The sequence below is a fragment of the Nothobranchius furzeri genome, chromosome 14 (assembly GCF_043380555.1).
Source record: "Nothobranchius furzeri strain GRZ-AD chromosome 14, NfurGRZ-RIMD1, whole genome shotgun sequence".
Classification (NCBI taxonomy): domain Eukaryota; kingdom Metazoa; phylum Chordata; class Actinopteri; order Cyprinodontiformes; family Nothobranchiidae; genus Nothobranchius; species Nothobranchius furzeri.
In genome coordinates this window covers 3,897,193-3,914,446 of record NC_091754.1, presented here as the reverse complement: position 1 = coordinate 3,914,446, position 17,254 = coordinate 3,897,193, and positions in this window count along the sequence as shown.

Below are 17,254 nucleotides of genomic sequence, written 5' to 3'. Positions count from 1 at the left end.
ATGAATTTAACAACTGAAATAAACGTCCACATTTTGGATCACTTGCTCACAAGCACACAGGAACTGATGTAATTCACTCCAAGCAGCACAGACGCAAATGCAGTTGGACAGATTCTAGGGTTCAACTCCGGTATCAACGTCTGATTTGCATGAACCGCTGCTAGCCTGTCAGTCGTTAGGATGTGTTCAAACTCCCTGCTCACCGGCAGATAAAAACCCCACCAAAGCAGCCGAGTCATGCTCAGACATCAGAAAGAAGAGCATGGCTTGATTTATGTGTAGGGTTGTTTTTCTCTATGATGAAACTAAAAGTCTTGTCAAGGTGCAGAAAGTGAAAGACGCCGCCGCCTGCTCAACTACAAAAGTTACTCAAGTGAATACTTTAATTTTAACTTGTTTATGAGAATAATATGTTCACTCATTCATGCTAAGGTACTAATTTGTGCATCTAATACTGGCCTCCTTAGTCTAAATTTAATGACCCTTGTATTATTTTACATTTTGTTCACATGCACTGTTAATTTAAAACATCTAGCTGCCTTATGCATAGATAAGCCTATCTATCTATCTGGTAGGTGGAATGTAATTAAATATTTCTACAATGACGAGCGAAATGAAGACATTTAAATAGAACCAAATTCAAGCTGACATGTAATAAAATTTTATTAAACAGAAATGTTTAATTAAGGGAACTGTGAGGTCTGCATAGAGCTCAGGGTAATGGGGACATTGAATGTAAAAAGAAGATGGTTGAGATCTGCTGAGCTAAGCTGTGTGCATTCAGGGAAATAAATTAGTGATAATATTAAAACGAGATCACCACTGAATCGAAAAACAACAATCAAGCCAAGAAGACAGAGAGTGTGTGACTCTGCATCCTGCTTTAAAGACCAAGTTCACTGAGAAACATTTTTTACTTAATATTTTAGAATATGATCGGTCACTGAGTGTTTCATGCAGGCTGAATATGAAAATAGTCTCCTACATCTATCTTCTGCTTTAGCTTCTGATAGAAAACAGACGCTGAAACTCTAGGATTAGAAAGCCTGACAGATCTACGTCACACTGTCACTAACATTCATGGATTCACCCATCTTGACTCACGACGGCGAAGGCTGTTGTTGGTGTAGAGTCCAGAAAACAGCCGAGAACGTCTCAGCTAGTAGAAGCTAACCAGTAGCATTAGCAACTCCACCACACAGCAGAACTCCTCCAGGCTTGTGTTACTTATTTTTGTCGCTTGAAGCTCAACTCTCCTCTGACTCATTTCTGCCTCCTGAAAAAGGAGCGTCAGAGGTTTTTTCCACAGAGAACAAGCCACAAGGCATTCATTTATACCAGAGACCATTGCTAATGTGTTGGAATCACAAGTGAACTTAGTCTTTAAGGTGAAGCTGGTGATAAAACCAGTGACTAAAGACAGAAGGAGGAGGACTGACTACATTAATACAGTAAAAACACATGCTTTATTTTTTTACAGTAAAATTTAGAGTATAAACTCTCATGACATTCAGGGATTTTTGAGTTTGGAAAGTTATTTGGTTCTTTAAAAAGCAATTCCCTAAACAGAAATTCTGCTTATTTCCACTCAGTGATAAACTAAATGTTTGCTAACAATTTAACATGAAAAAGCTGCTGATTTCATTAGGCGATAACGTCCTAATTAACATTTAATCCTTGCTGTTTGTTTGTATTCTGACCTGCTTTAGCCATTTAAAACAGATTTACTCTTCAGTTCCCTTTGATAGCCTGACAGTCAAGCAGTGACTGTCAAATTAGAACTACGAGTAAAATACTTCCAGGTTTGAGTTCATCACCTTCTAGTGCTGCTGTTGTAGGATTTCAGCTTTATTTATATGTGTAATAATCACTTGTTATAAAAGATAAAAATACCTGGATGTTTCAAGTGAATTTCTTGCTCCTCCCCCCTGCTGCAGACTGCTGTAGCTAGCACTAACAACAAGCTAACACTAATATGAGCCAACTAATACTAAAATAAACCACAAAGTAAAAAGATCCCCACTTTTGGACAAAAGTATTATTACTTACAAATCCAGTAGCAACAAGGCCAGGTCACCATCAGTGCGTGACTTTGTAGCCTCCTTTAGCCCCGTCAAACTAGCGTAGGCCGCGCTAATGTTCACTCTGGTTTTAGCTCTTTGCTTCACTAACAGAGACTTTACTCTCTTATTTTTACTTCCAGGCTCCACCATGATGCCAACATAAAAGCAAACTTCTTTTTCTTTTTCTTGTGCTTTATACTGACAATTGGCAAATTGAAAATGCTAACTACTCAGCTGCATGGTGGCGCAGTTGTTAGCACTGTTGCCTCGCAGCAAGAAGGATGAAGGTTCGAAACTCGGCTATGGTCTTTCTGCGTGGAGTTGCGTGTTCTCCCCATGCATGAGTGGGTTTCCTCCGGGTACGCCGGTTTCTCCCACAGATCCCAACATGCCCTATAGATTCACAATTGTACATTGCTTTGGATAAAAGTGTTTGTCAAATAAATAAATATAAACATAGCATAACAGGTAGAAGTTTTAAATCAGGTAAAGAGCTCCCCCTATAGGTCACCTACCTGTGCCATAAAACTGTTAACTGCAGTGTCCTGACAGCAGCAACAAAGCCAGGTCACCATCACTCTGTAATTTTGTAGCCTCCTTTAGCTCCCTCAAGCTAGCGTAGGCTGTGCCGATGTCCACTCTGGTTTTAGCTCCAAAGACATTACTCTCTTAATTTTACTTCCCAGTTCCTCCATGATGTCAAAAGAGCAAACATCTTCTTCTTGTGCATTTTACTGGCAAACTGAAAATGCTAACAGCTAGCATAACAGCTAACAGCTGTGAAGTGGATAAAGAGCTCCCCCTATAGGGCACCTACCCACTCAACAAAACTATTAAGTGTGGTTTTGGTCAGCAGAGGGCTGCAGAGGGGTGTCAAATATGAAACTGGTCAGGTTTCCAACTCAACAATCAATGAGATCAATGCTAAAGCTTTAGCCTCGAGTTTAAAAAACATCTATTTTTACTTTAATGTTCAGAATTCCATATCTATAAATGTGAGGCCTTGCATCTCATGTGAGACAACTAAAAAAACTCACAGATGTCTCGTTTGTGCAGAGCAGCAGAAAACCTAAGACGCTCAAACTCAACACTGAGAGGAGTGAGAAAATAATAGACTGTTTTAAAAATCACCCTTTCATCACCAATATCTACTACTCTTGTAAGTACACACAGACACACACACATGCATAAACGCAGTGTTCTACTATTAATTCTTCTTATAGCCGTGGCTGCTCGTGCATCTGGTTTAGTGTCTGGGTTGATTATTGCTCATTTGGGCATTAATGTCACGACTGGTGGAACTAATAGTTTGCTCATATTATCAGAGTTAGGATAATAGGGCTATAAAACTGAGTGTCTCCCTGTACTTATCACATGCATGACTGGAGCGTCTTTAAATGGGTCAAACAATCACATAGTAGTACACAAATGCAGTACAGGAGGGAAAGGGGGATTCTACAGCAAGCAGAAATAATGCATCACGACACAAAAGACATGATATTTAGCTAAAGTATTTCTGTTTTAAGGAATCCAGTAATAATTACTGGCTCATCTTTAACCAAACCTTAAATATACTCCAAAAACTAGTTTTTAGATATTTTATCTTATTTTAGTCTAAAAGAAAAATGTATCTGCAAAAAAAGCACAGCTTAAAATAAGGTAAATGTAGTTAAAGTGACACTAGATAGTTTTTAAACTAGAGCTTTAACATTGATCCCTGTGATTGTTGAGTTAGAAACTTGACCAGTATCCTTTTTGACACGCCTCTGCAGCCCTCTGCTGAACAAAAACTGCACTAGATAGTTTTATGGAGCAGGTAGGTGCTCTGGAGGGTGCTCTTTACCTGCTTTACGGCTGTTAGCTGTGTTGCTAATGAAATTCCTTGTTTTGGGTTGAAAGAATCTGCAGTAACACTTTAGTTTAGGGAACACAAATTAACCATTAATTAGCTGCCAATTAATATGCATATTAGTGGACTACTAACTCTGAATTAGTCATTAGTAAGATATTATTAGGTGCTTATTACCAATGCTCTCCTCCTTGAACCATCGTGGTGGAGGACTTTGAGTGCCCTAATGATCCTAGGAGCTATGTTGTGTGGGGCACTTTGTGCCCCTGGTTGGGTCTCCCATGACAAATTGGTCATAGGTGAAGGGTGAGACAAAGAACGGTTCAGAGGATCTTTCATGGATTTACAATCAAAGAGTCAGAGTACCCGGCCCGGAGGGTTACCGGGGTCCCACCCTGAAGTCAGACCTGGGGATGAGGCCCGTGAGCGAGCGCCTGGTGGCCGGGCTTTCGCCCATGGGGCCCGGCTGGGTCCAGCCCGAACCGTATACATGGGCTCATCCAAATGTGGACCCACCACCCGCAGGAGGAACATGAAGGGTCCGGTGCAGTGTGGATCAGGTGGTAGACCGAGGCGGGAGCATTGGCGGTCCAATCCCTGGACAAGGAAACTGGTTTTTGGGACATGGAACATCACTTCTCTGGTGGGGAAGGAGCAGGAGCTTGTGGCAGAGGTTGAGCGGTACCGGCTAGATTTAGTCGGACTCACCTCGACACATAGCATTGGCTCTGGAACCCAAGTCCTTGAGAAGGGTTGGTCACTCTCCTTTGCTGGAGTTGCTCTGGGTGAGAGGCAGAGGGCTGGGGTTGGCTTTTTGTTAGCCCCGAGACTCTCTGCCTGTGTGTTGGGGTTTACCCCGGGGGACAAGAGGGTAGCTTCCTTGCGCCTTCGGGTCGGGGAACGGGTCCTGACTGTTGTTTGTGCTTATGGGCCAAATATCAGTTCAGAGTACCCTCCCTTTTTGGAGTCCCTGGGACGAGTGCTAGATAGTGCTCCATCAGGGGTCTCCACTGTCCGGCTGGGGGACTTCAATGCTCAAGTGGGCAATGACAGCACGACCTGGAGGGGTGTGATTGGGAGGAACGACCCACCTGATCTGAACTCGAGTGGTGTTTCGTTATTGGACTTCTGTGAGAGATGCAGTTTGGCCATAACAAACACCATGTTCGAACATAAGGATGCCCATCGGTACCCTTGGTACCAGGGCAGCCTAGGTCACAAGTCGATGATAGACTTTGTAGCCGTATCATCTGACCTGCGGTCGTATGTTTTGGACACCCGAGAGAAGAGAGGAGCGGAGCTGTCAACTGATCACCACCTGGTGGTGAGTTGGATCAAATGGCAGGGGAAGACCTGGCAGACCCAAATGCATAGTGACGCTCTGCTGGGAATGCCTGGCAAAAGAGCCTGTCAAGACGGTCTTCAACTCCCACCACCGGCAGAGCTTTGAGCACGTCCCGAGAGCAGTGGGGGACATTGACTCACAGTGGGCCTTGTTCCACTCTGCGATTGTTGAGGCGGCTGTTGCTAGCTGTGGTTGCAAGGTGGCCAGTGCCAGTCGTGGTGGCAACCCCCGTACCCGCTGGTGGACACCAAAGGTCCGGGGAGCCGTCAGGCTGAAGAAGGAGGCCTACAGGGCGTGGCCGGTCTGTGGGTCTCCGGAGACAGCAGACAGGTACCGGATAGCCAAGCGGGGTGCAGCAGTGGCAGTTGCCGAGGCAAAATCTTGGGCGTGGGAGGAGTTTGGTGAGGCCATGGAGAAAGACTATCGATCGGCTCCAAAGAGGTTCTGGCAAACTGTCCGGCGCCTCAGGAGAGGAAGTCAGCAACTCGCTCATACTGTTTACAGTGGGGATGGGGAGCTGCTGACGTCAACTGGGGCTATAGTCGGATGGTGGAAGGAATACTTTGAGGAGCTCCTCAATCCCACCTATGCGCATTCTGAGGAGGAACTAGAGCTGGGAGACCTGGGGATGGACTGTCCAATCTCTGGGGCAGAAGTTGCTGAGGTAGTCAAACAACTACACAGCAGCAGAGCCCCGGGGGCGGATGAGGTTCGTCCTTGTATCTCAAGGCTATTGATGTTGTAGGGCTGTCATGGTTGACACGTCTCTGCAACATTGCGTGGTCATCGGGGGCAGTACCTGTGGAGTGGCAGACCGGGGTGGTGGTCCCCATCTTTAAGAAGGGTGACCTGAGGGTGTGTTCCAACTATAGGGGGATCACTCCTCAGCCTTCCTGGAAAGGTCTACTCCAAGGTACTGGAGAGGAGGGTCCGATCGATAGTTGAATCTCAGATTGAGGAGGAGCAATGTGGTTTTCGTCCTGGCCAAGGAATTGTGGACTAGCTCTATACCATTGCAAGGGTGATGGAGGGGGCATGGGAGTTTGCCCAACCAATTCACATGTGTTTTGTGGATTTGGAGAAGGCTTATGACCGTGTCCCCAGGGGCACCCTGTGGTAGAGCACTGCACTGAAGCCATAGGCCCTCGGGTCGGCCCGGCCCGGCCCGACGACCCTCTTGCCGGGCTTCAGGCCAGCGACTGTGTAATTACCTTGGACACGGGCCGGGCTGGGCACCTTTATTTTTAATTGAATTCATTTAAAAAATATTGAAACATTTAAACCAGGGGTCGGCAACCTGTTCCCATCAAAGAGCCATTATTACCCGTTTCCCACAGTAAAGAAAACACTGGGAGCCACAGCAGCTGCGGCGTTGTGGGCGGGGCCTACCCTCAGACAGCTGCCGGTACCGGTCGCTCGTGTACGTCAAAGTTATCTTTCATAAGAAGATAATCAATAAAACGATTTATATAAAGTGGATCCAGAAGTTGTAGCCCGTCTCTGCCGACAATATTTAGATATTTTTCACCCTGTTGGTGGTTTTACTGAGTAGGTGCCACTTTTGTCATACGTTTCTTTTTAAAACATGTTTAGACTGTTCAGAATACAAATCCAGGCTCTGTCACGTTTGATTATTGTAATTAAACTTTGTAGGTGGGGAAGGTCAGAAAAGGATCCGATCATTTTGTTTTTCCCTCATTTACAGTGACGGAGATAACGGCGCAGTGCGCCTGGCTCTGGTGTTAATCAAGTTAAATTGTATCTATTTTCACAAGAAAACAGAACAGTCAAAAGCAGGGCTTGTGTTGACCGGACAGTTCCCGTATTTGACCGTTTATTTTGACGGAGAAAGAATAGAAAGAATTACCCCGACACATGCAGACAAACTGACATTTTATTCTACGCACATCGCAGATGTAGCTAAATCACCCAAGAAAAGATTCCCATCTGAACAGCTGAGCTGGACACTGCTCAGCGCAGCTCACTGTCAGCGTGTACTACATAAGGTCCACAGCGAGCTGATGATGTGGAGAGGGGCTTGGAGCGTGTCGCAGAACCAGAGCGCATGCAGGAAGATTCCTCCGACTGATCTTCCCGCTGATCTGAATCTGTTGCGGCTCTCTGTGCTTGTAAAATAATGAATGGATATTTAAATTAAATGCTTTATGTTTTACTGCATTAATTTTATATCTGTAAGTCAACTCTATGTAAAGATTGTCTGCGTAAACCTGAACAGGTCCAACCCAGTCTTACTGTGAGACCGGGCTGACGGGTCACACTTGTGCGTAATCATAGGCGCTTTCTGAGCTGAAGACGAAGTGAGATTCTGGGCTTCTCCTCAGACGGCTCCTGGATGCGTCGCCACATTGGAGACAGGAACAAGCGCTATTCAGCCAAAGTTTCATAATCAGGGAACATTTCTAAGTGACAAGTCTCTCTGAGAGACAGGGTTTGGAAAACATTCACTTCAGTCGGAGGAATCTTCCCGCATGCGCTCTGGTTCTGCGACGCGCTCCCAAGCCCCTCTCCACACCTTCAGCTCGCTGTGCACCTTATGTAGTACACACTGACAGCGAGCTGCGCTGAGCAGTGTCCAGCTCAGATGTTCAGATGTGAATCATTTCTTGGGTGATTTAGCTACATCTGCGATGTGCGTAGAATAAAATGTCAGTTCATCTGCATGCGTCGGGGTAATTCTCCTAATTCTCCTAAATGAATAAACATAAACAATAAACATAATTCTTTCTATTCTTTCTCCGTGAAAATAAACGTTCAAATACGGGAACTATCCGGTCAACGCAACACAAGCCCTGCTTTTGACTGTTTTGTTGTGAAAATTGTTGGAAAGAGATATAATTTAACTTGATTACCACCAGAGCCAGTGCGCCGTTGTCTCCGTGACGGTAAATGAGGGGAAAACAAATTCATCGGATCCTGTACGTCTTTAACACATTGGTCAGGATTGACACACTTTGTTTTCATTTAGTTGGTTAAAAAAAAAAGTCGGGCTTGGGTCGGGCCAGAGAATCCTGAAAACCTTTTCGGACCGGGTCGGGCTGGGGCTCCACGCCCTTGGGCCGGGCCGGACACGGGCTCAGATTTTAGGCCCGTGCAGGGCTCTACCCTGTGGGGGATGCTCCAGGAGTATGGTGTGGGTGGCTTTCTGTTAAAGGGCATTCAGTCTCTTTACCAGAGGAGCGTGAGTTTGGTCCGGTAGTAAGTCGGACCTGTTCCCGGTGAGGGCTGGACTCCGCCAGGGCTGCCCTTTGTCACCGGTTCTGTTCAATACCTTTATGGACAGAATTTCTAGGTGCAGCCGTGGTGTGGAGTGTGTCGAGTTTGGTGGCAGGAGAATCTCGTCTCTGCTTTTTGCGGATGATGTGGTCCTTCTAGCTTCATCCAGCTCTTACCTTCAGCTCTTGCTGGGTAGGTTCGCAGCCGAGCGTGAAGCGGCTGGGATGAGGATCAGCTCCTCCAAATCTGAGACCATGGTTCTCGACCGGAAAAGGGTGGCTTGCCAACTCCGGGTCAGGAGAGAGGTCCTACCTCAACTGGAGGAGTTTAAGTATCTCAGGGTCTTGTTCACGAGTGAGGGTAGGAGGGATCGGGAGATGGACAGGAGGATTGGTTCGGCGTCTGCAGTGATGCGGACGCTGATCCAATCTGTCGTGGTGAAGAGGGAGCTGAGCCAGAAAGCCAGGCTCTCAACTTACCGGTCGATCTACGTCCCAATCCTCACCTATGATCATGAGCTTTGGGTAATGGCCGAAAGAACAAGATCGCGGATACAAGCGGCCGAAATGAGTTTCCTCCGTAGGGTGGCCGGGCTCAGCCTTAGAGATAGGGTGAGGAGCTCGGACATTCGGGAGGGACTCGGAGTAGAACCGCTGCCCCTCCAGATCGAAAGGAGTCAGTTGAGGTGGTTTGGGCATCTGGTCAGGATGCCTCCTGGACGCCTCCCTGGGGAGGTGTTTCGGGCATGTCCTGCTGGCAGGAGGCCCTCGGGTTGACCCAGGACACGTTGGAGAGGTTACAGCTCCAATCTGGTCCGGGAACGCCTTGGGGTCCTGCCGGAGGAGCTGGTGGAGAAGGCCGGGGAGAGGACGGTCTGGAGCTCCCTAGTTGGGATGCTGCCCCCGTGACCCGGATAAGCAGAGGAAGACGATGATGACGATTACCAATGCTGTAGTTCTAATATTTACAGGCCATAAATTAAGAGTTTTATGAAAATAGGTCATTCATATTGGTTTGTTAACCGAAAGTAAATGGTTTGTTGCTGATTAATGCACATACTAATTAGCTTAAATCAATATGTGGCTTTTCAAGAAGTAATTCAAGGGGAATAGTTAATCTGTATTAATAACCAAAAATATTATGTTCTAGTATTATGTAAATAAACACCACAACTCCACATGTTAATAGATCCTAAAGAACAATCAATTCACCACTTGTAAGCAAGAATATGTTCTCCATTCTAAAGTTAGATTTTGTTCATACCTAATTACTAGTAGTTTAGTATTAATTAACCACTTAAAGGCAAGAATAAATTCCCCTTGAGTTACTTCTGTAAAAGCCACATTTGGATTTGAGCTAATTAGTTTGTGCGTGAATCAGCAACAAACTATTTCCGTTCAGTTAACAACCCATTATGAATGGCTTATTTTGATAAAACTCTTAATTTATTGCCTGTTAATAGTAGAATTACAGCATTGGTAATAAGCACCTAATAATATCTTAATAATGACTAATTCAGACTTAGTAGTCCACTAATATGCATATTAATTGGCAGCTAATTAATGGTTAATTTTTGTTCCCTAAACTAAGGTGTTACAGAGTCTGCCAATGGGGAAAGCAAACGTTCCTCAGCTAGAACTCTTTCAACTAGAAAATAGATTGGTTAGATTGACCCGACTGGCAGATTTTTTTTAACCAAAACAAGAAATTTTATCATATTTAATAATATTGACCTTATTTCAAGAACTGATATGTTTGTAGACATATTTATTTTTTCTTTTAGACTAAAATAAGATAAAATATCTAAAAATACGAATGTTTTTTTTTACTTTACTGAAAACAATTTTTTGCAGTGCAAGTTTGAAAAACACGTGTATTATTTCTGCTGTGTGTGTTCGTGCTATTTGTGCATCCTCACATTCACGGTGATGTCTCACCAGGTGATCAAACGTGTCAAACTGCAGCCTTTTCTCCCGTTCTATTAAATCAAACATTTGCATTACTTGAGTTGATATTCTGTTGTAAATTATGTTGAATGAGAGTTTTTTATTATCTGCTGCAGCTGAAATACAATCATAAACATTTTCAGAATTCATAATCAGTAAAAGTACACAGAATGCTGTTTTCACTACAGAACATTGAGCCTCAATTGCTGAAATGAATTGCTTAGCGGCTGAAAACGATGAGTCAGTTATCTGACCCCGTCTAAACCAAAGTGACCTTCAGTAAAACAGTAAAGGAGCAACAGCAGCACGAAACTGTCAATCCAGCCATCTTTGTACAAAATGCAGAAAACAGCAGAAACGTTCAAAAGAACAACGGTGTGGGGAGGCGGGGGTTGAGATTGGAGATAAGAGCGATGATGGGATGCAAATGGATGCATGGATTGTTTACACATAGCTAATTCCCGCCTGTCAGTCAAAAAGGATTTTCAGGACATGTTAAACCGATCAAATAATGAGAGGAAGGGAAAAGTGAAATGGACTGAGAGGAAATTGGAAAACAAACTAAGTTTGTTACGTAAAAAAGAAGACAGGAGGATACATTCACTTTTATTATATAAGACAAGCAGCAGCTGGAAAATGTTAAAATAAGAAAAACTCGTTTGTTTTAAGTCAAAAGTTGGTCAGAAATAACAGAAAATATCTCATCTGCTTTCATTTATTGTTTCTTTTATATTTGTTTGTGTTTTTAGAGCTTATAAGCTCTTTACTTGCCAGGCTTGGCTAACATTTTGCTCCCTGGTCCTTCCAGCCTGAGTCTGATGTTGCATCTGCAGAACAGCCTTTCACTTCAAAGCAGATCTGGAGATCGATCAGCGCTACAAGCCTACACCTCAGTAACCTTTATGTCACAGCTGCAACCTCACCCAATCACAGCAAATGTCCTTGTTTTCTTCAGGCATCACAGCTCTTCGCAGACCTGCTCCAGTCTGCGTCCGACTCCTGGGCATGTCCTGCAGCATCTGTGGGTTTCCAGATGAGGTCTTTATGAATCTGGCAACTAAAGCATTGAAAGAGTTTTTCTTGTCATGTTTCTGAAAGTTATTCCTTTTTATTTTTGCTCTGTGTGATGGCAGGAAGTGATGCTACCAGAGACGGGTATCTGGATTTGCTTCGGTCTTTGTGTCCAGGTTTCTGCAGGTCAACATTTATTCCTCCAGCCAGATGTCCCCATGCTGTTGATCAGTGCTGATGAGCGTGATGTCTGCAATAACACGACTACTGAGGGCGTTTAGCATAGAAATGAACTGCAAACATAAAAAAGTACAGAAAATTGCAGCTTCATCTACTCTAGGAAAACGCTAGGGTGTGTGAGGAAAGGGGGAAAGCCCACAGACATGAAAGGCAGCGACGATTGTATAGAAGCATTTAAAACTGCATGACTGCGCTGCAGAGGATTTCAAAAGGATTCAAATGCAGGGTTCAGGCAGAGTTGAACTGATAATACTGCGCCACTGCTCATCTCTGTAGAGGCCGCGGACTTCCCTTACACGTGTTTATTTTTATGTTTAATTATGGAGATCGTTTCTGAACATTTGGATGTTTCTATAAAGCCTGCTGGCTCATAGGATCCCAGTTAAACCAGTAGGTTGGTGAGGATTTGTACAGTCAGGGGTGCAGATGTCAATACCCCAATCCTACCTCATTTAAAGCTAATCCTAAATAAGCTCTAATCTGACTACGAACCTGGAAGTTTGGCATCATCCCAGGAAAATTGAGAAAGGACAAAAGCAATAAAATAAAAATGAGTTTTAAAGGATCCAAGTGAGACTCTAGTTAATAAAGTTCTCCTCTGACTGATGCCAGCGACGACGACCGCTGAATCAGGGACGCAGAGCTGGACTTGGTTTAAATGTGTGAATATTTTAACTTAAAGGACATTTACCGCTCTACAGTCCCCCAAGAGGCTTCACAACACAGCAGTCATTCGTCCATTCACACACCGGTGGAGATGAGCTGAACTGTAGCCACAGCTGTCCTGGGGGGTCACTGACAGAGGTGAGGCTGCCATACACTGGCAACACCGTTTCCACAACAACCGGTAAGGAGGGTGGAGTGTCTTGCCCAAAGGCACAATGACAATGACAGAGGTGAACCTGCAACCCTCTGGTTACGGGGCATCCCTTAACTCCTTTGCCGTGTCACCCCAAATGAGTGGATTTTCTTTCTGACTGGAATCCTCTTAGCTGAGAAATCTAGACCAACCACAGCAGCAAATAGTATTGGCTCTGCCGGTCGGTCTAGCCACGCTCCATTAGAGGGAGCCTAAGTCTCCGCCCCTTCCGGTCGGCTCACGGATCCCCGGAAGAACGAAAAAATTAATTCAAGTCAACGGGGCCAAAACGCTATTTTCTTACGCCCTGGATCACACACGTACTGCAATTAAAATGAAAAGTAATGATGGGAGTTTCGACCACGCCAGTCACGCACTTTGAGATTTATCAGCTTGTAAAAGTTCGTTATCAGCATGACTACACACCAGAGATCGGCACGTCTCATATGTGACGTCACCACATAATCTCCTCTCCCCCTAGCGTAGTTAATACTCACCACATGACCAGATTCATGGTGGTTCTTTCCTCCTGTGGGAAGTTTGCTGAACTTACAGCCATTTTCCCTCCGTTTTCTCCGTGTCTGGTTCGATGACGTCACTTTCGTGAAACGCATTTGTAGTCCTGGACTTATTTTCACACTAAAGTTTCCCCCTGTTCGAAAATAAGCAAGTTCTTGGTTTCAAATTGCTTCTTTAAAAATTCACGGACATCATGTGTGAAATCCATGGCACAAAACAAACGGAATTAGAAAATAGCGATTTTAGCCCCGTTGACTTGCATTCATTTCTTTCATTCGTTCTTCCGGGGAACCCATAGTCCAGAAGTAGATGGGCATGACTTAGGCTCCCTATAGCCTCAGCAGGTCAAGGTTCAGCCAATCACAGCGCTCTATGTTTGTAGAGAGACGTTGGGTGGGCTTAGCACCGGAGCTGTGATAGAGAAAAACTCCAAAGATGGTGCCAGGGTCAGGAACGGCGCTCATTTCAAATGTCTTTGGCTAGTTTACGGCTAGTTCCTTTAGCTAGTTATGACTAGACTGCGTGGCTGAATGACATGTGCCTTGGGGGCCTGTAGATCTGTAGAAGGTGTCATACAGCTACAGGTCACTTTTACCATCGGTAGATGTTACACAGATCAGCCGTTACCTAATAGTGGTAAATATTGGTTCAAAGTTTGCAGATCTAAAAACTTTAAGACCTCACCCACAGAAAGTCTAAAATGTAAAACCAAAAGTTTTTTTCTAATTCGAATATTGAATTTTACCACACAAAAGAAAGAAAAGCTTTAAATGCCATTAAAACCCAAAGCAGAAGCAGCACACCTCCACTTTCCCACTGATTAACCCGAATAATTTACTAATCCTGCCTGGTGGACGCTCTGTGAAACGCCAGCCTCATCAGGAGCCAATTAGCTCCCGGGAGGCCCACAGTCATCCATCATAACAGGAAAGACACACTCATCTCTCCTCCTTAATGTTGCAACACTCCAGTCAATACGCCTCCCATCTGGAACCGCTGTCGAGCCACGGCGTTCCTGGGATCAATAGCTCACCGAAGAGAGCGCAGTCGGAGCGACGCTCACATGTGTGCTCATAAGTGCACACGCATGACAAAAACAAATCTATGTATGGATCCAGGTGGTAAAGCAAAACAAGAGCTGTGATGGGATCTGTCCGTGTGCACGAGTTAAAACTAGTATAGCATCGTCGCTAGTTTTAGCAGAGCGCATGAAAAAGTAAAACTGTGAATTTTAGCATCTATTTTATCTAATAAATGAAGTCCCACTAGTCCTCCCACACTGCTGGCATTCATCTCTACATGTGACGCATCCCCGTGGCGAGCGGTGAGCTGCAGCTGTGGACGTTTTGGTGGTTTAACCCCTAATCTGACCCCTTACCGCTGATCTCGCAGCCCCAGGGCAGACGCTACCACCAGGCCACTGGTAGGGCAACACAAAAATAAACACAATAAAGAGCTTTTTTATTCCTGAGATTTTCTGCCCTACATGGTCGATTATGTTGTTTTTATTAACTTTTGAGTATTGCTACCCTTTTTTATTTAAAGGTGCTTTTTCTTAAATCTTTAGGTTTTTTTTTTTTTTGCATTTTTTTTCTTCTGTAAAATTGACTTTTTATTTGTTTTAGGATCATTTTACATTTTATGACTTTATCCTTTTATTCAAAACTACTTCTAAATCTTTGGTGTTTTCTGATCAGAATCCATCTTAATTTTATAATTTTTGTTGTTTTGTTTCTATGATGATTTGTTTTGTTATTCTTTGTGATTTTTCTTTCAGTGACAGATAAACAAACTTTACTCACTCCAAGCTTAGATGGCTGTGATCCATTTCACCAAAAAGGCGGCTGCTTGTTTATTTTGTAGATTTGAATCGTGTGTGTGATTTCTGTGCATTCAGTGTGTATTTAATTAAACCCGTGCATCCATTTGTTCCTGTTGCGTTTATGTTAAAGGAGAACAGACTCGTGTTTTAAACTACCAAATAAAACGAGTACGTCTGGGTTGCCAAAATTACGAGGGACTCTTTTTTTTATGCTTTAAGTTTTTTTTCCATATCCAGTTAGCATCAGTCAATTTTGACCCTGTTGTGTTGCCGCACATTCACTAAAATAAAAAGCTACTTCTTTCATTTGTCCAACACTCTTTAAAGGACTTAAGTACGGATTCACTAAAGCTGATTGCAAGAATGTTTTTCTTTGCAGCATCTGTAATCAAAATAATCACTTTGCAAATGTTCTGACTCTTAACTGTTTAAAACTATCCAACGTTTGATGATGTCATACGATGCCTTGAATACTCTCCCCAGTAGCATCGGTGACAAAGTGGTTTACTGACTGGAAATCCCAGTGTCTCCAACCCTCTGTAGAATTAAGCATCCTTATTAAGTGTCCTGATGTACAGAGAACCTTGAGGTGGGAAATTATGGAAAACTTGATGATCTAGACGAGTGGGCACAGCGGAGGAGCAGCTGTGTTGTTGGTGGTTCTCCCTCTCCATCTGCCGACACCACAGCTGAGCTGATACACTCACTTCACTGGCTGTTACTTCCTGAGAAACACATATGCACAGTTTTAGACAACTTCACAGCTGCACTTGTTTATTTTTAGGACAGTTGACTGATGCAGCCGCTGACATTTCAAAAGCTTGATATAAAGCAGAAGTGGGCTGAAGAAAGGTGTCGCTACGAGGCTGAAAGTCCTTGTAGACGGACTGTTGAATGGAAGGAACGTGCCTTAGCTGCAGCAGAGTTTATGTTTCTCCAGACGTTCCACCAACCTCGCTGTAGAGATGACGTCTGAAACATCTCAGTCTTTTTAGACGGAACAAAGAACTCATAAAATCAGGGACATTTTCTCAACAATCTGGGTTTTTGTCAGTAAAATGACGACTTTGACTGTGATTCTGAGTAAACGCTGAAGTCATTCTTCAATAAAAGAAAAAATTAAGTCTAAGAAACAAATCAAGGACATATTTTCTGTTTTTAGTCCTTGTTTAGTGCTGATTTAATTTGCAGAATTATATTTTTGACATTTTCAATACCTTCCAGAATGAGCCATTTGAGGGCTCTGTCGTTTTAAGAAGGCAAGCTGGAGCTGGCCATGCCTACCTATCAACTGGCCAGGCTGCTATTGACCCTTTGAACCTACGTCACCTAATCACGTGGGTCTACCATTTTGGGTGGCAAAAGCATGTAAACAGTGAGCGACACCAGTACTAAACAAAGGAAAAGTAACACCTGAAATACTTTTTTGCGATCTTTAGCATTCCTTCAACTAGTTTAAGCCCAGTTCAGTTATCAGAAGAAGTGGTGCACCTACGTGGGGCTAAAAGAGAGCGGTATATTAACTAGCTTACGAACGTTAGCTGAAGTTCTCTCTGCGGCTGTTCACCGATGTAAACAAGTTGCCGACTTTGCCAAAATCCACCTCACTGGCTTTATAGCATTATGTTTTAAACACTTTTCACCGAAGCTGATTTTTTATAAAGTCCAGATTCTTGCCAGTTATTGTTGCTGCTGGGGTCACCGGGTTCAGCTGCTGCTCTCAAACCCGGAGGACACAAGATGTTTCTGACTGGCAACGCTCGTAATAAATAAATCACGTAATTTTAACACAAGTAATATACATTGCAGCAATAATATTGTACAGTTATCTTGCATTTCGCTACAGTGAACGGTACCGCACGTCCTCCATGGCGCAATATCCACCCACCCATCAGTAGTATGAACACATCACATTTATCCATGTCCCTGTCTTTCTCATGAAACATGAACAATAATCTTCCATCCATCCATCCATTTTCATTCGCTTATCCGGAGTCGGGTCGCAGGGGCAGCAGCCTAAGACGAGAGGCCCAGACTTCCCTCTCCCCAGCCACTTGGGCCAGCTCCTCCGGGGGAATCCCAAGGTGTTCCCTGGCCAGGTGAGAGACATAGTCCCTCCACCGTGTCCTGGGTCTACCTTTAGGTCTCCTCCTGGTTGGACGTGCCCGGGAAACCTCACCAGGGAGGCGTCCAGGAGGCATCCTGACCAGATGCCCGAGCCACCTCAACTGGCTCCTCTTGATCTCCTCTATCTATCTAGCAAGAGTTTGAGAGTAACGTAATTTCATTTCTCTGTATGTCCTGTACATGTGGCAGAAGTGTCAATTAAACTGACTTTGACTTTGACTTTGATATGGAGGAGCAGC